A 23,587-nucleotide genomic window follows, 5' to 3' on the forward strand; every position below is an offset into this window, starting at 1 on the left:
GCCAAGTCCTCTGAGAAGACAAAGAAGGTAATATTGAGGGGGAAGGGAGATCTGCTTTCCAAATGCTAAGTGTAGACTGAGGGACAAAAGCATAAGCCCAGGGAAAAATATATGACAACAAAAGAGAAGTAAAAATCCTTTAAAGGGCAAGACAATCTGAGTGCTATAAAAGGACTTCAGAAAAGCATGGATTAAAAAGTGCTCAGGGCTTTAAAGAATGACAGGGCTTTGAATCCACAAATGAAGAACAAAGGTAACTCTATTTAAGAAGAGCCTACTGTGTACCAGGCATTTCGGTGAGTGCTGTGTTACAATGGGCATTGTTCACTCAGCACCACAGTGAAGAAGATGTTAGTAGTGTATTCCCATTTTACAGATGGGAAACTGGCCTCAACCAGATTAAAAATCTTGTGTAACGTCACAGTGTTAATTTCCAGTGGATATTAAACTCAAGTTAACTCTTCCAATTGCAAAACCCAGGCTATTCCATGTGCAAATATAAGAGATGGGAAGATACTCCATGCCAATAAAATGTCATAAAAATTTAAAGCACAGAAATCAGAATGCAGATCGTAAAAACAAAATTATCAGGATAAATTGGTTTCTTTACAAGGCACTTATTACTAACTGATATTTTCTTTATTTATTTGCTGGCTAGTTGTAAAAAATTGGCTTCTAGGAAATGATGACTTGTCCATCTTCTTTCTTTCAATACCCACGTCACCTAAAACAATGGTCACGTCACATAAAATGATGGTTATCAGCTTATATTGTAAAATATAAATGATATAGAGTGAAAGGAAGAATATATATCAAATATAGCAAATTTGTGAATGAAATTTGTGAAGGGAGATAAATGTTGAAGAATGTGAATCACTGAGTTAATCATCACACACTTCTTCATTTATTTTCATCCATGAAATATTTATTGAGTAATAAATGTCAGGGAATGGAATTAGGATATAAGGATTTATTAATAAAACAAGAATATGGTATTAACGTTTTCCAGAAGTACTTTTGCTGACTAGCAGAGAATGCAGACATGTGAGTTAGTAACTAAACGCCGATTGAAGCTACGAAGTTAAAGTCTGCATGGTTGGCAGGTGATGCATGGAATCCATTGCTCCACTGCTGGGTGAGCAGATCTGGCAATAGCTTATTTCAGAGAACAAAAGCCTGCAGCTGTTCCATTCTCTCGTAAGTTTAATGGGGACCAGAACGATTTTAAACTGCATCCATCTGAAATCACTCAAAAATATTTACTGTGACCCTACTAATTATGGATTATACTCAGTGAGAATAGTTTACATTAATAAGAACATAGAGTCTTGACTTCATAAAACTTACATTCCAGTAGGAAAGAGGGACTTAATAAGTCCACAGGCCATAAATAAAATACTTGCTAGTCATAATACATAGCATGAAGAACAAATACACGGAGGGGTGGATTAATTTCCTACTGCTTCTGAAACACATTATCAAAGATGCAGTGTCTTGACAGCACAAGTGTATTAGCCTATCGTTCTGGGGGTCAGAGTCTGAAATGGGTTTCCGTGGGCTCATATGAAGGTGTGGGCAGGGCTGTGTTGCTTCCGGAGGCTCTAGGGGAACAATTCCTTCTCTTACCTTTCCTGGCTTTTAGAGGCTACTCAAATCTTTTGGCTCATGTCACTCATGACACCCTGTGTCACTCTGAGCTCTGCTTCTGTTTTCACACCTACTTTGACTCTTTTGCTGCCCTTTTTCCCTTATAAAGACTGTTGGGATTAAATCTGGTGCATCTGGATGAGCAGGGTATTCTCTCAATCTCAAGGGACTTAGTCACATCTGCAGAGTTTCTTTTGCCATGTAAGGTAACAAATTTACAAATGCGGGTTACTGGGACATGGACAGGTATGGGAGTTCATTATTCTGCCTACCATGGAGGTCATGCTCAGAAACAAGGCACTTGGGGGCAGCAACATTTCCATAAGAAAGTTCTCACTGAGTTGGTGATGCTGTGTATTCTATGAAACAACGAAAGGGGAGTCACCATTCCACTAATTCTGAAACTACCTAGATTATATCGAGAAAGTTTTCTTTTATCTTTGGAGATCAATTTTAAATATTTTTTTGGCAAACTACAGAATATAGAGTTTCCAAATCTGAAAAATGAAGACATAAGGAAATTGCAATATGTAATAGAATACTGAGACTTTGAACCCATTTTACAGTGGATTGTAGGTTTAAAAGTATGTGATTATTTTATGATTGTTGTCATGATCATTGTCATCATAAAATAAAAGAATTGCCAACATAAAATCAAATATAATAAGTAACAGTGTTGGAATCTTAAATATGATTTAAAAATATAATTGCGAATTTGTAATACCTCCAGTTTTGACAAAATATGTATTTCCTATCTTTGTGAATAAGGTCCAGCATTATGACAGTCTAGTAGCAATAATCACCTCTAGTTTCCAATACAATTTCTAAATATTATTTACCACTAAAAGGGGTAAGGACTTCTTGGAGAAGTAGCTGATCCCAGGCAGGGGTCAGAAAATTTACAACATCGATGTAGAATGTTTTTTTGAAGCAAAAAGCAAGGAAGCTCTCATGGGTCATGCTAAAGAGACACAGGAACTGAACTAAAGAACTTCCACTGGCTGAGATGGGAAAATTTTAAGTTCAGAAAGAATAACATCTTTAAATAATTATTAAAACACATCGGGTATATTAAAAGCAGTGAGTATGAACTGAGTTTCTTAGAGGGTAAGAGAAACCAAACAAAACTCTTGAGCACCAGTAAACGTTGCCAGTGCACCAATTAATTGATAATTAAAGTGAAGTAATTAAGTTTTTATCTTGATCTTTTCATGTGAATTATATTTCTGAATTTGATAATGAAAGTGAAATAATTAAGTCTTTATCTTGATCTTCTCATGTGACTTGTGCTTCAGGCTAACAAAATTAGGAGGTAGAACATAAGGGAAAATTCTCTATTAAGAAGTCCAGGGAATTAATAAATGGAGAAAAAATTAGACAAATCTGTAATTTCACAGGTTGTAATGACAGGTGCGATTACGGAAGTGGCGATCAGTGGATGGTAAAATCATTAGGGAAGGTTGACCAGGACCTTTATAAAGAAGGGATCAAGCCGAACCCACAGATCATTTCTAGTATCACTAAAGCTGAGGTATTTCAGGTATTATGTACCTTCTAATATCCCGCAGTATGAGGTGTTCAGCATCACCTAAGAAGTATTCTTGCAAAATAAAATCAGCCCGAATCTAATCACAGTTTTAGAAATAACTTTCAGGCGGGGCCTAGTGTCTCAAGCCTGTCATCCCAGCGCTTTGGGAGGGATTCACCTGAGGTCAGGAGTGTGAAACCAGTGTGACCAACAGCCATAACTACAGCATTCAATACAGTAACATGCTATACAGGTTTATGGCTTAGGAGCAATAGGCTCTATTATACAGCCTAGGAGTGTAGTAGGCTATGCACTCCACAATACTTACACAATGACAAAACTGCCTAATGGCAACTTTCTCAAACATGTTTAGTAGACATAGGCAAAAACCTGTCTCTACTAAAAAATACAAAAAGTAGCCAGGTATGGTGGCACATGCCTGTGCTCCCAGCTACACGGGAGGCTGAGGCAAGAGAATCACTTTAATCCGGGAGGCAGAGTTGCAGTGAGCCGAAATAATGCCATTGCTCTCAGCCTGGGTGACAAAGTGAGACCTTGTCTCAAAAAAAAAAAAAAAAAAAAGTAATTTTCAATTGACAACAAATCTAGGTCACAGATTACCTAGGTAGACACCACCAAATGCCTTGTTTCTCAGCATTTCCTCCATGGTAGGCAGAATAATGGACTCCCAAACCTGTCTGTGTCTTACTTACCTGCATCTATGAATTTGTTACCCTACATGGCAAGCAGTCAGCCAAATCCAGAATGTCAGCTATTCTATAGGACAATTTACCTAATTATTTAAAAAACCTTTTGTACTTCAAAAAGGGAAAATCAAAAAATACTTATAAGAGACTTAGGTATAACCAGATGCAAAAGCAGATATCATTTGCATTTGGATTTATGTAAAACAAGTACATACTTTTTTTCAAAATAACTAATGAACTGAATGACATCACAAAAATTATATAAATATTAGTGAGTTCATGCTGATATATGCACTACAGAAGGACATTTTGGTCAAGAATAGACTATAAAATGATGGTCACATAAGAGTATAATGGAACTGAAAATTTGTCGTCTAGTTTCTACTATACTATACATTGTATCATTATTTATAGTGTACTTCTTACAGTGATTTTTTTTTTTTTTTTTTTTTTTTTTTTTTTTTTTTTTTTGAGACGGAGTTTCGCTCTTGTTACCCAGGCTGGAGTGCAATGGCGCAATCTCGGCTCACCGCAACCTCGGCCTCCTGGGTTCAGGCAAGTCTCCTGCCTCAGCCTCCTGAGTAGCTGGGATTACAGGCACGCACCACCATGCCCAGCTAATTTTTTGTATTTTTTTAGTAGAGACGGGGTTTCACCATGTTGACCAGGATGGTCCCGATCTGCTGACCTCGTGATCCACCCGCCTCGGCCTCCCAAAGTGCTGGGATTACAGGCTTGAGCCACCGCGCCCGGCCCGATTTTTTTTTTAATGTTAACTCTGAAACAGCCTTAGGCACGGTCTTCAGGCGGGTTCCAGAAGAAGGCGTTGCCATCATAGGAGATGACAACTCCATGTATGTTATTGCCCCTGAAGACCTTCCAGCCAGACAAGACGTGGAGGTGAAACAGAGCGATATTGGCGATCCTGACCCTGTGTAGACCCAGGCTCATGTGTGTATTGGGTCTCAGTTTTTAATAAAAAAAAGTTTTAAAAGTAATAATAAAAATTTTAAACGGAAAAAAGCTTACAGAATAAAAATATAAAGAAAGAAAATATTTTTGTACAGCTGTACTGCATGTATTTCAAGCTAAGTGTTACTAAAAACAGTCAAAAAGTTTAAAATGCTAAGAAGTTTACATAGTTAGAAGTTACAGTAAGCTAAGATAAATATATTATGAAGACATAAAAGTATGTCTTAACTACATTTGGTATTGGATAAGTCTACAATGTTTATAAAGTCTATAGTAGTTTACGGTCACATTCTACCCTTCACATTCACTCATCCCTCACTCACGGACTTCCAGCCCTTTAGTTCCTTTACCCCAAGTACCCAAAAAGATGCACCACTTTTTTCTTTTATACCATTTTTTACTGTACCTTTTCTATGTTTAGACAAACAAGCACTTACCATTGTGTTATAGTTAACTACAGCATTCAATGCAGTAACATGCTATACAAGTTTATGACCGGGGCAATAGGCTATACCACATAGCTTAGGTGTGGCACAGCTTGTGGCTGTGCCTGCCGTGATACTGGCACAATGATGAAATCTCTTAATCACACTTTTCTGAAACACACGCCTGTCATTAAGTGATGCATGATGATAAAGGAATGATTGAATAAACAAATAAACAACAGAAAGCTTCCAATGCCCCTTTTAGCAAAGTATAAATCACATAAGTAAATAGTCCTTTCTCAGCACACTTCTCCTACACTTGTACAAGTATAGGTGATATTTTTTCCTGATGTTAACCTAAGTATTAATTGCTTAAAAAAAAAAACTAACACCCAGAAGGAAATCTAGGCAAAACCATCCACGACATAGGAGTAGGCAAGGACTTCATGAACAAAACACCAAAAGCATTGGCAACAAAAGCCAAAATAGACAAATGGGACCTAATCAGACTCCACAGCTTCTGCACGGCAAAAGAAACAGTCACTAGAGTGAATCGGCAACCAACAGAATGGGAAAAAATGTTTGCAGTTTACCCATCTGACAAAGGGCTGATATCCAGAATTTACAAAGAACTCAAACAGATTTACAGGAAAAAAACAAACAAGCCCATTCAAAATTGGGCAAAGGATATGAACAGACACTTTACAAAAGAAGACATATATGAGGCCAACAATCATATGAAAAAATGCTCATCATCACTGGTCATCAGAGAAATGCAAATCAAAACCACATTGAGATACCATCTCATGCCAGTTAGAATGGCGATCATTAAAAAATCTGGAAACAACAGATGCTGGAGAGGATGTGGAGAAAAAGGAACACTTTTACACTGTTGGTGGGAGTGTAAATTAGTTCAACCATTGTGGAAGACAGTGTGGCGATTCCTCAAGGCCTTAGAAATAGAAATTCCATTTGACCCAGCAATCCCATTACTGGGGATATATCCAAAGGACTATAAATCGTTCTACTATAAGGACACATGCACACGAATGTTCATTGCAGCACTGTTAACAATAGCAAAGACCTGGCACCAACCCAAATGCCCATTGATGATAGACTGGACTGGGAAAATGTGGCACATACACACCATGGAATATTATGCAGCAATCAGAAATGATGAGTTTGTGTCGTTTGTAGGGACATGGATGAATCTGGAGAACGTCATCCTCAGCAAACTGACACAAGAACAGAAAATGAAACACCGCATATTCTCACTCATAGGCGGGTGATGAAAAATGAGAACACATGGACACAGAAAGGGGAGTACTAAACACTGGGGTCTATTGGGGGGAAAAGGGGAGGGTCAGCGGGAGGGGGAGGTGGGGAGGGATAGCCTGGGGAGAAATGCCAAATGTAGGTGAAGGGGAGAAAGGAAGCAAAACACACTGCCATGTGTGTACCTATGCAACTGTCTTGCATGTTCTGCACATGTACCCCAAAACCTAAAATGCAATTAAAAAAAACTAACACCCCCCCCAAGTTTAAAAAAAAAGTCTTTCATAAACTGAAACCACTTGAAATATCACAGCAATTGTCACAGGGCTAGGTCAAAACAATGGCTATGATGAAAACAATCAAATAAGAACCTGTGAGATTTTGTGGAAAATATCCCTTTAAATTTTCATGGGCATGAGCATTACGCTGTCTTTTTAGCTAGTTAGCTTGAATATTTCACTTCACTCTAACTAATTGGGTAAATGTACATGTTTATTATTGTAGCCTAGTAAGATTCAACATTTACAAAATCTAGTTAAGAATCACGTGATGTACAACCACAGTAATGATAAGAATTGCCAAATCTCTTCAGGCTTTACTGAAAACTTTAAGTGGATCAATTATTGCAACGTCGATGTTTCACAGTCTTCCAGCTTACAGAAGATCGCATTTTTGTGGATCACGGTATGTTCTGATGAGAAAGCCAGTATGCCTTGGTCTCTGCCCAAGTTTGTGCTAGAGCAGCGATCAGTCCCCTCCTCTACTAGAGAAACAGCATTCAGAAGTATCTCGCATTCTGTCCTATATCACACAATCCCTTCCCGAGACTCGAGTTTGCCCTTTCTTTCTGGTGCTCTTTCTTCAGGTTGTAACTGATGCTTTGTCCAACTCCTGAGGTTTTTTTCTTTCTTTTCCTTCTTTCTTTCCTTCTTTTCTTTCTTTCTTTCTTTTCTTCTTTCTTTTTTTCTTTTCTTTCTTTTCCCTCCCTCCCTCCCTCCTTCCCTCCCTCCCTCCCTCTCTCTCTCTCTCTCTTTCTTTCTTCTTTTTTGAGACCAAGTTTTGCTCTTGTTGCCTAGGGTAGAGTGCAATGGTGTGATCTTGGCTCACTGCAACCTCTGCCCCTGGGTTCAAGCGATTCTCCTGCCTCAGCCGCCCAAGTGGCTGGGATTACAGGCACCCACCATCACGCCCAGCTAATTTTGTATTTTTACTAGAGATGGAGTTTTGCCATGTTGGTCAGGCTGGTTTCAAAAACCTGACCTCAGGTGATCCACCCACCTTGGCCTCCCAAAATGCTGGAATTATAGGCGAAAGCCACAGCAACCAGCTAGAGGGGTTTTTTTTTGTTTTGTTTTGTTTTGTTTTTTGTATGTATGTTTGTTTGTTTAACATGATTGTGTCTAGGATTTCTGTGCACAGTTTAACCTGACCATGGGCTCAAACCCTTTAACCTATCCTCTATTCTTTTTTTATTTTTCAGATCCAAAAACCTTGGTACCACATTAAAAACCTTTAACACTTTGGAAATATACATATGTAACTGAGTATTGTGTTGATATAACCCGCTTGAGAAATTTAACCCTTGGCCAAAAGGTAAGCGCTTACTTTGTCAACTCTCTTTGGAGTTTGCCAGGCTCCCGCTGACTGGGCTGACAAAATAAAAAGGTAAGGAATTGTGCTTGAGCTCCCTTGTGTTGGCTGGGCTCCCTGAATCTATACAATGGGATCAAGCAGGGGAGGTAGGAGAGAAGTGGTCAGACTGCTGAAAGACTGACAAAATTCCTTCGGAAACAGCTCTCCGGTTTCCCTCTGAGCAGCTTCCTCTTCCTTCCATTGACTTCCAACAGTTCTTCTAGAATGAAGCAGTGGTCGGAGACGTGTGTCTTCCTTTCTGTCCCTTGGCTAAGGCAATCTGCAGCATCAGCATGTTAGAAAGGGGCAGGATCCTGGAGAGAGACTGAACATGGGCACTAGATAAAAGAGGCTACGAATTGGGTCAGAACTCACTGGAAGTAGGGTCTATGCATAGCAGGTCAGGCGTGGTATATCCGCGTGGAGTTTTACCCTGGACCCTCGTATCCTGTGGCTTTCCCCAGAACAGTCTGCTCAGGTATCCCGTCAAGAGGTGAGAGGGAAGCTGAACTCTTGTTACACCACTGCCAATATCTACTCAAGCTTACAGCATCATGTCGGGAGATTTTAAGCTGGTAAACGAGATGTTTGTGTTGGAGGCAATCATGCCAGCACGTGGAGGAAACAGGCTTTGCCAAAGAGCTGACAGCAGAGCTATTGTTCAGGTGCACCTGGCCTTGGCTCTGCTTTCTCCTCCAGAGGAAAGCTTGATTGAAGAAGCAGCAAGTAGGTTAGTAGGTTTCTTGCATCATTTCCTGGGTATGTATCTCATTTGGCAATCTCACAGGAAGAAGAAGGTGTGACAGTGGCTTTGGCTGCATTCAGGCATTCCTGGTTTTTGTCTATTAGCATTATTGGCTTCAAATTGCAAGGAGCATTACAATACGTACTGAACGTTATGTATTCACAAAAGCTGATTTAATAAATTCGCCAAGTATTTTTATTATAAATCTCCTTTTCAGATAAGTAAACTTTGAGAGGAATACCAGGGTGACCCTGATGTAGCCCTCTATTGTGGACAATTCCTATGTTAGGAAGTTTATGACTTGAGGAGTAGGTTGTAGGAACGTCCAATTTTAAGCAAGACTAATTAAGAGAAAGATGTGATAGTTCTGTTTCTACAGAAAAATAGGAGATGGATGTTGGGGAGATGATCACAGTCTTTGCCATAGTCTTGGAAAGTTCCTGACAGGTTTATCTCTAGCAACTTGAAGTTGTAGTAGACTGTTAAGTGACACTGTCACTCAAAGAAATTTTTCTAGTTATTTTTGTCAGCTCTGATCCCATTTCTATATTCTCTATGAATATAATAAGCATGTGTCCTGATGCAGCTGTTGCCCTCGTGTTCTGCTGGATAAGCTTGCATTTTAACGCTCAAATTTATCCCAGTTTAGTACAAAAACGATACGTCATCTTATCCGTGGCCTTTATACAACACCATTTCCTACACCCTGCCCTCTCTCTCTCTCTCTCTCTCTTTTTTTTTTTTTTGAGATGAAGTTTCACTCTTGTTGCCCAGGCTGGAGTGCAATGGCGCGATCTCGGCTCACCGCAACCTCCGCCTCCTGGATTCAGGCAATTCTCCTGCCTCAGCCTCCTGAGTACCTGGGATTACAGGCACGCGCCATCATGCCCAGCTAATTTTTTGTATTTTTAGTAGAGACGGGGTTTCACCATGTTGACCAGGATGGTCTCGATCTCTTGACCTCGTGATCCACCTGCCTCGGCCTCCCAAAGTGCTGGGATTACAGGTGTGAGCCACCGCGCCCGGCCCACCCCTGCCCTCTCACAGTTCCCAAGTTGTAAAGGGAAATGGAGTAACCATCTGTGAGATGTAAACCTGGGGCATAGTTCTTAGCTCCTTCCAGAGAAGCATGACCTTCGTATCAATAGAACATTCCCTTTATAGGGGAAAGAAATTAGCAGAAGATCCTGTGCACTGTAGTGGGCATCACAAAATCCTCACAATTTTTTTTTTGAGTTGTGAAGACTGGCAAGATCTTGTTTTTTTTTTTTTTTGAGAGAGGAAATGGTTTTATTTTTACTTTATATTGTTAAATGATCATTTTTTCCCTAATTTTTATTTTAGATTTCATGGGTACATGTGTAGGTTTGTTACCTGTGTATATTTCATAATGTTGATGTTTGGGTTACAAATAATCCCATCACCCAGGTAGTGAGGATGGTACCTATTGGTTAGTTTTTCACCTCTTGTCCCTTCACTTCCTCCCCTTTCTAGTAGTCCCCATTTTCTATTGTTGCCACCTTTATGCCCATCAGTACCCATGTTTTGCTTCCACTTATATGTGAAAATGTGCAGTATTTGGTTTTATGCTTCTGCATTAATTAACTTGGGATAATGCCTTCCAGCTGCATCCATATTTCTGCAGAAGACATGATTTCATTTTCTGTGGCTGCATAGTGTTCCATGATGTATATGTGACATGTTTTCTTTAACCAAGAATTGGAAAGTTTTACAAAGGTGAAGCTTAGATTAAATTCTAGTATATTTTCATACAAAGTCAATCAAGACTTGACATTAATGTGGGTACAGAATGAATACTGTGGTTGGAGTTTTCCATTGCTATCCTGGCTAACACCTATCTACCAGTTTCTTAAAGTAATAGTTTTGAGACTTGACCTGTAAATTGGTATTCCTTCACCACATAGAAAGGCATCTTACAAGGAGGTAGAGCTATCACACAGGCTAAAGATATCATCACTTACCTCCTGGGTATTACGATTTATACAAGCCTTCATGCCCTCCTGAATCCAAATCAGATTCTCTACACCCCAGTTTCGGGATTCAAGTTGGCCTTCCTTTTTACCTAGAGTGATTGCAAGAAATTTTTAACAACTGGGCAACAATCATGGCCTAGAGAAATCACTGCTACTTAGCAAGCAGGACATCTTTTATCATCAGGTCTCCTTCAGCTCTTTTATCTTATAATGAATCAGTTTATCACATTAGTTCCTTGTCATATCTGAAGATACAAACTATGGCCCAGGGAGAGCAAAAATATATTTATGTGGTGATGAGAATGGGTGACAAGACAATTTAAAAAAATCCTTGGAAGTACAGGAAAAGAGAAGATCCCAGTTGATGATAAACATCAAATCAAGGAATTGGAGATCAAGGGAAAGAACTGGCCAAGCTGAATTATCTACTCGACAACTCTGCAGAAACAAATAGCTTCCAAACCTCCCAGTGGTTTACTTCTCACTCATACTCTGTGTCCGTGGGGTTTGTGATGACTACCATGGCATCCTTACTCTGGAACCCAGGATGAAGGCGTAGTCTCTTGCTGGAATATACTTGGTCATCATGAAAAAAAAAACAGGTATATTTTACTAACTATGCACTGGCACTTAAAGCTTTTTTGAAGTGATACCCTTAATTTCCACTCACATTTTACTGATCAAAGCACGAAGCCTCCTAAGTTCAACAGGATCTGGATATGCAATCCACTGGAGGGAAATACAGTGCAGAGGAACTGACGACTGGAAATGAACACTAAGCCAGTCTACCATGGGCCAAGCCAGATTTAGAGCACCTCACAATTATTCTCTATGGGATTTACTAGCTAATTGATTTTGAGCTTACATTATATGCCAGACCTTATGCCAATATTTTACAGATATTATTTTATATAATCTTCACAACATTTCTATGGTGCAAGTATTTTTATTATCCTCATATCACAGATAAGAAAACTGTGAGTTTAGGTAACATGTAGAAAGTTGCTCAAAAATTAACAGCAGAGAGAGAACTCAAGCCTCAGGTTACCTGTTTCATAGTAGTACTATGTTCTTGAAGGGATAAAGGGATAAAGATGCTCAATTCTTTGAGTTTTTGGGAATTCAAAAAAAAAAAAAAAACAAAGTGGAAAGAAGAGATTTATTGCAATCAGATGAACACAAAAAAAATTGATTGACTCAGATCAGATAGGAAGAGGCCTTTTATTCTCCAGGAACATTTTGTGCATATTAGGGATCCAGCTCATTGCTTTCATACCAAGGATCAAAGGAAAGGAATGGTTGATAGTATTTAGAATGCCAGTGGAGTTCTATTTATTCTGTGGAAGTAGCAACTTTGAGAAAGGGCTGATTCAGATCGGAGAACCCCAGACGTCAGCCCCAAAGGATCTTGTAAGAGGTAAGTACCTAGATAAACTCATTCCGGATGAGAAAATGAGGACCTAAGGAGAGACCGTGTCTCTCTTCTTCTTTTATGATAGCAAGGTGATTGGTGAGGAGAAAGAGATGCCATGAACACCCAAATAGACCCCAACTGGTCCCCAGTTTCCTTGCAGTTTGCTGATTGTGTCTCCTCATTTAATTCACATAGTAGGATGACCCATGTCTTCTTTACATCTACACACTTTATTGAACCTGTGAGTTGTTGCTCACTTGATGTAACATTCTTTCAATTGCACCTGAATCCCAAGATTCTAAATACCATGTATCATTGACAGTTTTTTCATTATGATCTTGCCATTATTAGTCTTTCTCTGACCCACCAAAGGCAATATGTTGACATTTAAAAAAGAAAAAAAAAAAAAGAAACAAGACATATAATTGGAGAATTGAAAGGAATAAGCATATCAGCCTGTCTTTGCTCAGCTCCATCCTTAAAATGACCAATAAAAAACTTGTGGTATTTCTTTTTACCTGCACTATTGAGAATCCCAACGTATTTCTAAAGCTTGTAAAAGGGAAATATATCAAATAGAAAATAGCTCTTGAGTGCCAAGCAGGAGAAAGGAACCTAAGAGGTGTGTCACAGTAACAAGGAAAACACAGGACACTGTAACCTATGGTCTTAAATGCAGGAACTAGGGTGTAACAGTAAAAAATGCTGGGTTAAAATGGGTGACTGAATGGTCTGTTACCTGACCAATAGAATATGGAAACAATATATTGGACTCCAAGATATAGAGTGACGACTGCATTCCACCTTTAAAAGAGGTAGTGAAACATACTTGGAGAGAATTCTAGGTTGCTGTCAAGACACAAGTCTCTGACATACCCTAATTAATAAAAAATTGGCTGACTTGGTGTCCTTTCCAAATGATAGAGTTAATTAGAGTCCAAACCAGCCTTTGACAAAATTCAACAGTCCTTTATGCTAAAAACTCTCAATAAACTACGTATGGAAGGAACATATCTCAAAACAATAACAGCTATTTATGACAAACCTACAGCCCATATCATACTGAATGGGCAAAAACTGGAAGCATTCCATTTGAAATCCAGCACTAGACAAGGTTGCCCTCTCTCACCACTCCTATTGAATATAGTATTGGAAGTTCTAGCCAGAGCAATTAGGCAAAAAAAAGGGGGGGTATTCAATTAGAAAAAGAGGAAGTGAAATTGTCTCTATTTGCAGATAACACGATTGTATATTTAGAAGTCCCTATCATCTCAGCCCAAAACCTCCTTAACCTGATAAGCAACTTCAGCAAAGTCTCAGGATACAAAATCAATGTGCAGAAATCACAAGCATTTCTATACACCAATAACAGACTAACAGAGAGCCAGATCATGAGCAAACTCCCATTCACAATTGTTACAAAGAGCTCCTGTACAGTAAAAGAAACAATCATTAGAGTGGACTGGCAATCAATAGAATGGGAAAAAATTTTTGCAATCTACTCATCTTACAAAGGGCTAATATCCAGAATCTACAAAGAACTACAACAGATTTACAAGAAAAAACAAATAAACCCATCCAAAAGTGGGAGGAGGATATGAACAGACACTTTTCAAAAGAACACATCTATGCGGCCAGCAAATATATGAAAAAATGCTCATCATCACTGATTATTATATCTCAAAACCACATTGAGATACCACCTCACACCAGTTAGAATGGTGATCATTAAAAATTCTGGAGACAACAGATGCTGGAGAGGATGTGGAGAAATAGGAAAACTTTTACACTGTTGGTGGGAGTGTAAACTAGTTCAACCATCGTGGAAGACAGTGTGGCGATTCCTCAAGGACCTAAAAATAGAAATTCTGTTTGACTCGGCAATCCCATTACTGGGTATATACCCAAAGGATTACAAATCATTCTATTATAAAGACACACGCATGTATGTTCATAGCAGCACTGTTTACAATAGCAAAGTCCTGGAACCAACCCAAATGCCCATCAACGATAGACTGGACAAGGAAAATGTGGCACATATACATCATGGAATAGTATACAGTCATAAAAAATGATGAGTTTGTGTGCTTTGTAGGGACATGGATGAATCTGGAAACCATAATTCTCAGCGAAGTGACACAAGAACAGTAAATCAAACACTGCATGTTCTCACTCACAGGTGGGTGATGAACAAGGAGAACACATGGACACAGGGAGGGGAGCATCACACACTGGGGTCTGTTGGGGGGGCCAAGGGAGGGACAGCGGGGGCCTGGGGAGGTCAGGGAGGGATAACATGGGGAGAAATGCCAGCAGCAAACCGCATTGCCATGTGTGTACCCACGCAACCATCCTGCATGATCTGCACATGTACCCCAGAACAACATGGGGAGACATGCCAGCAGCAAACCGCATTGCCATGTGTGTACCCAGGCAACCATCCTGCATGATCTGCACATGTACCCCAGAACCTAAAGTACAAGAAGTAATAATAATAATAAAGAAAATGAAGACTTGAATGTCAACCATGGTTTTTTCAATGATCACAACTCTCTTGCACTTGCCTAAATACAATTTTAACCAACTGAGAACATAAGGATTCATGCTGTGGATGTGGGCGAAGAAATGATTTGAAAACCTATTAACATTTTCTTGAGAAAAAATGTGTTGACCTGTTTGATTGCAAATTCTGCGCTGCTGTGGCTTTTTTTATATTACAAATGTGATTCTTTATTTATCTCGCTGTAACATAAATTGAGACATTGATAGGTTTTTCCAAGAAAATAAATGAGTCATAATAAACCTTTTCTTGTATAAGGATGAATGTGAAGTAAATAATCATTATTTGAACAGGACGTTCCTTTAAAAAGCAACTGAGAATGCACATCGCAAGGCGGTTTGGATGGCAGCTTAGCAGCGTGTGTGGCAACAGGATTTTGTTCCTTCTGCTTCTCAGCAATACTTTCAGAGATCACAAAATTAAATCCTTTGCATGGCATATAACCCATTCTTGTTTCTCTACTTATATGTAGTGGCTGGACTCAATGTTTTACTCCCGTCTGAATTTCTTGTCAGACTATGCTTTAACCTTTTATGTGTCGTTTGTTAAATTTTAAATTTTAGAAAAGGAATAACCAAAGAATAAAAAGATAGATTCAGGGTAGGAAATTTTTATATTAAATGTATAAACAGATATAAAATGCTTTTTAAATTTCAATACAATGTGTGTGTCTGTATACATTCATTTCTAATTATGGTGATTATGGTAAGTTACCACTAGCAATAATTTCTTTTTTGATATGGTCTCACCTTATTACTGAGGCTGCAGTGCGGTGGTTCAATCATAGCCCACTGTAGCCTCAAACTTCTGGGCTCAAGTGATCCTCCCAAGGCAGGTAGGACTACAGGTGTGAGCCACCATACTGGGCTTTAGAAAGAATTCTAATAAAAGAAGATGCTATGGCTAAGTAATTTTGTTTTTGTTTTTCTGTTTTGTTTTGGTGACAGAGTTTGGCTGTTGTCACTCACGCTGGAGTGCAGTGGCACAGTCTTGGCTCACTGCAACCTCCACCTCCCAGGTTCAAGCAGTTCTCCTGACTCAGCCTCCCAAGTAGCTGGGATTACGAGCACCCTCCACCATGCCTAGATAATTTTTGTGTTTTTAGTAGAGACGAGGCTTTACCATGTTGGCCAGGCTGCTCTCAAACTCCTGACCTCTGGTGATTAGTTCACCTCGGCCTACCAAAGTGCTGGGATTACAGGTGTGAGACACCACGCCTAGCCTTAAGTACTTTTTATTACCTCAAATCAATATAATTTCATCATGGAAAATGGGAAAATTATGGGAAAATTTTAAATAGAATAGAAATGCCACCTAGATTTCCAGTATGTATATGTACATATTGTCATTTTTGTGCTTTTAATTGTTCTGCACAGAGTACACAATAAAACTGAATTAAAAATATATAGAAGTACTGTTATACTGTATACTTATTAGTGCTAAATACATTTGGGCAGCAACTCCAAAATTAGCAACTTAACAAAATAGACTCACAGCATCCTTTCTCCACTTAGCATTCTTTATCTATGATTAAGTAAAAACATCTAGGCATAGAGCAGTCAGAAAGCAATGATTAGATATACTGTAATTATAACTTTAGAGAATTTTATTTTCAAAATCAGAAACTTTATAAAACTTTATTTTCAAAATAGAAAGAAATACAAAGAGATTAGAGTCACATTTGCTTTTATTTTTTCATTGGTGTTTGGTGATTCAGGTTGATCTTTTGACTTCCTGATGTGCTCCTTTTCTCATAAGTTAAATTAGCCATCTGTCTGCCACAAAAGTTTTGTGTAAGAATCACCTAAAAATTGTAAAGGTTTTTGAGCTGCTAAAGATAGAATTAAAAAGCATTGTAATGCCTCTAAGCCACTTTAATTTGATATGAACTAAAATCAGTGACCTAGATTTTCTTCTCACCTTTCATAGATCCTAATTTATTTAGAGCATTGTATTTTATTATTTCACGAAAATACTAAGATTCATTTAAAATTTTCTAGTTATGGAAATAACTCTAAAGGTAACAAACAAGTAATTTAGATGAGTTTACTAAATGCGTGGTAGCACTAACAAAAAGAAACGTAGAGTTGACGGTTTTATAATCAGTACAAAATGGAATGTAACTGTGTATCCATCGCTTTGTCATTTCAACTGTATCTCCACAGCACATAAGAAAAACTATGGGTTTACACTGTATGGCTATAATATCATAATAACACTTCTTATGTGTATGGATTCTAGATTTACAGTGTGACCTTGGGCAAAATCTAAAAGAAGATTATACATAAAAGAGGAAATATCAACTCTACAGAAGTGAACAAGATATCAAATTAATACGATAAAACATGCTCTGTTAGAGAAATCGATAGACACATGCAGAAACAACTCCAAAAAGGGGAAGAAAAGACCTAAGAGAAAAAGACCCAGCTCAGTGCTGGGTAGAGGAGGAAAAGAGATACCAAGGACCAACAGGAAGGATTCAGGGTTAGAGACACTCATGTTTAGCAAATCAAAAGAAGAAAGTTAAAACAACACTCACATTTACTCTTTTTCATTCATATTCTAATTTTTGTTACATAATAAGTGAGTATTTTAGGCATCTGGTATACCCACAAAAATAATGCTTTTGATTCTCTGTAATTTTTCTGTTGTATATTTGACCGAGAATTCTGTAAATATATCACAATATGATGCTAATATAATATGAAATATAGTTATATAATGTGAGATGTCCTCTAAACCATAATAGATACCAATATCAGAAGGTTAAAAAATATGCGTAAAAAACACACCAGGATTAGCTTTAGAACTGACATTTTTCCTTTCCTTTTGAGGACCAAGATGTCAGCACTGACTCCAGTGTTCTAAAAATTCTAAAAATAATTACAAAATCATGACAAATAGATAAAAAAACTAAAAATCTGGTAGAACAGGGGCCATGACTGGGTGAGCAGCAATGTGTCACTTCCAAAAATTTACTCTTCATGAAAAATAAAAATCACGGTTTCTCAAAAACAACCTAAGTAGCTAAGTTGGTTAAAATTGGCTATATTTATTATTTTTAGAAGTTATATATTTTAAATCTCAAATTTCTTCTCCATTTCTCCCAGTATTTTTTTTTTTATAATTTGGTTTTATAACCAAGTTCTAAGGAAATTTGGTTTCCAAAACCAATTGCATAAACATGCACAAGTAATGTCATAACATGATAAATCATCTGATAAGGACGTTTATGGTCTTATCATTTCATGAACTTTGAGCTTATACTCGAGTTCAAATTTGGCTTGATTTTACACCTTCTGAGCCTTGTATTTCATATGTAAATATAGTGACAATACTTTGCACAGTTATTGTGTTGAAGACATCTGATCATGTAACTTAACATACTTAACATCCATTTGGATTATAATAGGAACAAAAATCAATTTTACTTTCTTCATGTTTGGGCAAATAAAAGCTTTCAATATTCCAGTCACTCCTCTGTTAAACCTCAGTCTCATGATTCTCTGGGTAGAGAGAATAGTCATGTCCTATAAGAATTCTTATTTTTTGTTGATTACTATTGGCCGTGCTGAAAGGTGCTGAAATTTTAATTTCAAGTCGGGTAAAATGTTACCGTGCATTCAGATTTTTCTAGACAGAATCTTACTTTGTGTATGTCAGGGCTGAATATGTAGGCTGGAGGAAGGCGTGGGCAGGGCAAAGGAAGGCGGCTGAGAACACAATTTGTACAACACAGTTACGTCCTCCTTTGCATCACTTCCCATCCTGTCTGTCATGCACTCTCCTTTAGGGTCAAGGATAAATACCATGGTCCTATATATACTCTTCACTGAACTATCATCATGAAAGAAATTTGATGCTAGCATGCAATTAGCTCCCATGTATACCTGTTGAATGCATGACTGCGTGAACAAATGAGTGTTCTCAGTTAATTGCTTGGTTACTGAGAGGGAGGAGTTCTTTCCTGCCGATCATTTCCAGTTCAACAGTGTCTTTCTTTCTTCTTACGGACAAATGTCAGAATTTCAGCTCTGCCTTTCCTCAGTAACCAAAGTATCTGGATTCCTTTAGTAGACTACTACTTTTTTAAAATTATTAATTTTAATAAATAGATAATGCTTATTAGAAATATTAAAAATACAAGTAATAGCCTCACTTGGAAAGTGCCAAATGATTCTTTAATTTTGGTCTTTAATCTTTACCCACTGGTTCTCTCTGAGAAGTACTGTCACAAGTCACAAGATAAATGAAGTAAGTAGCATTTCTTTGCCAGAAAAGGACATTCTGGACTGTACACAGTTTTTAACAGCACTTAACGCTTTTCCCGTCTTCATTCTATTTCACAGGAAGAGAAATCAAAGAGACAAGCAATCAGCAACTGTGGAAACGACTGCCGACTGTTACAGGACGCAAATGGGTCACGTTTTTTACCAAAAAGGTGACTAACCAATAACCAGCAATTTCCATTGCTTGGACTCATCACGCACCCAAAGTTACTGGTCACAGGGTTTCAGTTCCCACTACAACAACGGAGAGACCACAGCGTGCAACAAAGGAGACGTATCGGAAAAGGTGTCAAAATTAAAGAACTCTTCAGAGTAATTTGAATACACTTAGAGATGAGAATAGGTAATATTTTTCTCATCTTAAAGATAAAATAAAATATCAGAAAGATTTGTTAAATATTTTTAAAGACAAACACAGTCTTAAACTGAATTTCAATTTTATTTTATTTTATTTTTAGTTTTCATAGGTTTTTGAGGAACAGGTGGTATTTGGTTACATGATTAAGTTCTTTTGTAGTGATTTATGAGATTTTGGTGCACCCATAAGCCAAGCAGTATACATTGAACAGCATTTGTGGTTTTTATCCCTCACACCCTTACAACCCTTTCCCCTGAGTCCCCAAAGTCCGTCGTGTCGCACTTATACAGTATGTATCACAGTTTCTTCATTCACTTCTCAGTTAATGGGCATTTGGGCTGGTTCCACATTTTTGCAATTGCAAATTGTGCTGCTAAAAAAATGCACGTGCGAGTATCTGTTTTTTGGTAGTGACTTCTTTTTCTCTGGATAGATACCAAGTAGTGGGATTGCTGAATCAAACGGTAGATCTACTTTTAGATCCCTAAGGAATCTCCACACTGTTCTACAAAGTGCTTGTACTAGTTTACATTCCCACCAACAGTATACAAGTCTTCATTTTCACCGCATCCATGCCAACATCTATGGTTGTCTGATTTTTCGATTGTTGCCATTCTTGCGGGGGTAAGCTGGCATCGCATTGTGGTTTTGATTTGCATTTCCTTGATCATTACTGATGTTGAGCATTTTTTATATGCGTGTTGGCCATTTGTATATCTTCTTTTGAGATACAGAAATTGAATATTGAATATATCAAGATTCTATATGTTAATATTAAATATATTGAATATATAGATATTCTATATATGATATATTGTATGTCAATATATAGAATATCTATATATTCGATGTAATATATATTATATCTATATAATAAACATAATGATAATATATCTATATAATCTATATATCTATAAATATATAATTCTACATATAGAATATATACCCATATAAACGGATATATATATATTCTATATGTAGAATTATTATATATTTATAGATATATATATGTTGATATATATATATCAATATGTATCACTATATTGTCTATTCACGCCCTTAACCCACTTTTTGATGGGATTGTTTTTTTCTTGCTGATTTGTTTGAGTTCATGGCAGAGTGTACATTTTTAAAGATACAATAGCTTAATATTTAAAAAAACAAATACAGCCTTAAACTGAATTTCAACTTTAATAAGATAAATATTTGACATATATATTGCAATATTTGTGAGTAAAGTATATCTCATGGTGCTGAAATGTCTTTTTCTCCATTGTTCTTGTTAAAATCCATTGTTCTCAGGAGGAATTCAACAGGTCATGGCCCTAAGGAATCAAAATAAATAACGTTTTCTTTCTGACCTGTTTTTTAAAACTATTATTTTAGGTTCGGGGATACACGAATAAGTTTGTTAGATGGATAAATTGTGTGTCAATGAGGCTTAGTGTATGAATGCTCTCATCTCCCAGGAAGTGGCTGTAGCAACACATAGGTAGCCTTCCAACACACACTCATCTTCCACCCTCTCCATCAAGCAATCCCTGGTGCCTGCTGATCCCATCTTTGTGTCTATGTGTATTCAATATTTATCTTCCACTTTTAAGTGAAAATTGGTTTTCTATTTCTGTGTTAATTTGCTTAGGATAATGGCCTTCAGCTGTATCCATGTTTTTGCAGAGAACATGATTTCATCTTTTTTAATGGCAGCATAGTTTTCCATGGTGTATATGTACCACATTTCTTTTTTAACCAGTCCACCATTGATGGGCGTCTTAGAGGATTCCGTATCTTTGCTATTATGAATGGTACTGCAATCAACATATGAGTACATGTGTCTTTTTGGTAGAATGATTGATTTTCCTTTGAATATGCACCCAGTAGTGGAATTGCTGAGTTAACGGTAGCTCTGTGTTAAGCTTTGTGAGAATTCTCCAGACTGCATCCATAGTGCCTGAATTAATTTACATTTCCACCAGAACTGCATAAGTGTTCCCTTTTTTTCCACTTCCTCACCATCATCTATTGCATTTTGGCTTTTATATTATAGCCATCCTGTGAGATGCCATCTTATAGTGGTTTTGTTTTTCATTTATCTAATGATTAGTGATGATGACAAGTTTTTAATATATTTGCTTGCCACATGTATGTCTTCTTTTGAGAAATGAGAAATGTCTGCTCATGTCCTTTGCCCAAGTTTTAATGGGGCTGTTTGTTTTTTATTGTTGACTTGTTAAGTTCTTTATTGATTCTGGATATTGGATCTTTTTCAGACGCATAGTTTGTGAATATTTTCTCTCATTCTGTAGGTTGTTGACTCTATTGACAGTTTCTTTTGCTTGTGCAGAAATTCTTTAATTTAATTAAATCCCATTTGTCAATTGTGGTTTTTGTAGCAATTGCTTTTGGGGACCTAGGCATAAATTATTTGCCAAGGCTGATGTTCAGACTGATGTTTCCTAGGTTTTTTTTTTCTAGAGTTTATATAGTTTTGCTGACCTTTTCATTTTTTAACAGCTGCTAAGAGAGAGAGAGAGAGAGAGAGAGAGAGAGAGAGAGAGAGAGAGAGAGAGAGAGAATACGTTATTAGCATCTAATAAGAATGTAGGTGTCATCAAGTTATAACTCCATTCTTTCTACAACATCCTTGGCAGGTATCTATAGAGAAAGACTAAACTTTTTCAGAAATGAAGATTTTACTACTTTTTAATGTCTTTTATAAACATAGATTCTTCATCCTAAAATTTTATTTAATTATTTTAAAATTACCTCAGCTGTGCCAGACACTGAATTATCTTTGTCTAACTTTGAGGTTTTTTTTTTTTTCTTTGTCTTATTTTGTGTTAATCCTCAACAGGAAGACACTCAAAAACAGCCACTTGGTCAGTTCTTTTGTTTTCTTATTGTTGAATTTGAAAAGAGGTTTTTTTTTTTTTTTTTTTTTGTATATTTTACATAACAGTTCATTATCAAATATGTGTCTTGCAAACATTTTTCCTAGTCTGTGGAATCTTCTCTTATTTTCTTGTCAGTCCAGTTTATTATTTCTTGCATTGGTTGTGCCTTTGGTATTGTCTACTAATTTATTCCTAAACCCAAAGACATCTAGTTTTTCTCCTATGTTACCTTCTAAGAGTTTTATAGTTTTGCATTTTATATTTTTATGTTTGAGCGTATGACCAATTATGCATTAATGTTGATGGAGGATGCAAGGTTTGTTTCCAGATATTTTAAAAATTACACTTGGATATCCAGTTGTTTCCGCATCATTTGTAGAGAAGACTACCTTTTTTCTTTTTCTTTTTTTTTTTTTTGAGACGGAGTTTCGCTCTTGTTACCCAGGCTGGAGTGCAATGGCGCGATCTCGGCTCACCGCAACCTCCGCCTCCTGGGTTCAGGCAATTCTCCTGCCTCAGCCTCCTGAGTAGCTGGGATTACAGGCACGCGTCACCATGCCCAGCTAATATTTTGTATTTTTAGTAGAGACAGTGTTTCACCATGTTAACCAGGATGGTCTCGATCTCTTGACCTCGTGATCCACCCGCCTTGGCCTCCCAAAGTGCTGGGATTACAGGCTTGAGCCACCGCGCCCGGCCAAGACTACCTTTTTTCATTGTATTATTTGGTTTCTTCATCAAAAATCAGTTGCCTATACTTTTGTAGGTCTGACCTCTCCATTATTTTCCATTGATCTATTTGGCTATTCTTTCACCAACAGAACACTGACTGGAGCTCCATAGTCAGTCTTGAATTCAGTAGTGTCAGTTCTCCATCTTCGATCTATTTCAGTATCGAATTGGTTACTCTGGGTTTTTTGCCTCTCCATATAAACTTAATGATCAGTCTGTTAATATTTATAAAATAACTTGAAGGGATTTTCATTGGTATTACATCGAATCTATAGATCAAGCTGAGAATAACTGATATCTTGAGAATACTGAATCTTCTTGGCTTTAACATGAAATATCTATTTATTTAAATCTTCTTTGATTGCTTCATCAGACTTTTGCAGCTCCTTCTATGTATAAATCCTGTACATATTTT

At 37.4% G+C, this 23,587-nt stretch overlaps 1 protein-coding gene across 1 annotated transcript in view; it reads right to left on the reverse strand.

Annotated features, from left to right (window-relative positions):
• LOC118145584 (uncharacterized) overlaps nt 1-23,587 on the reverse strand; it is a 440,827-nt gene that overhangs the window by 10,027 nt on the left and 407,213 nt on the right. The window lies entirely within an intron of this gene.

This window comes from Callithrix jacchus, chromosome 10 (genome assembly GCF_049354715.1).
Source record: "Callithrix jacchus isolate 240 chromosome 10, calJac240_pri, whole genome shotgun sequence".
Classification (NCBI taxonomy): Eukaryota; Metazoa; Chordata; class Mammalia; order Primates; family Cebidae; genus Callithrix; species Callithrix jacchus.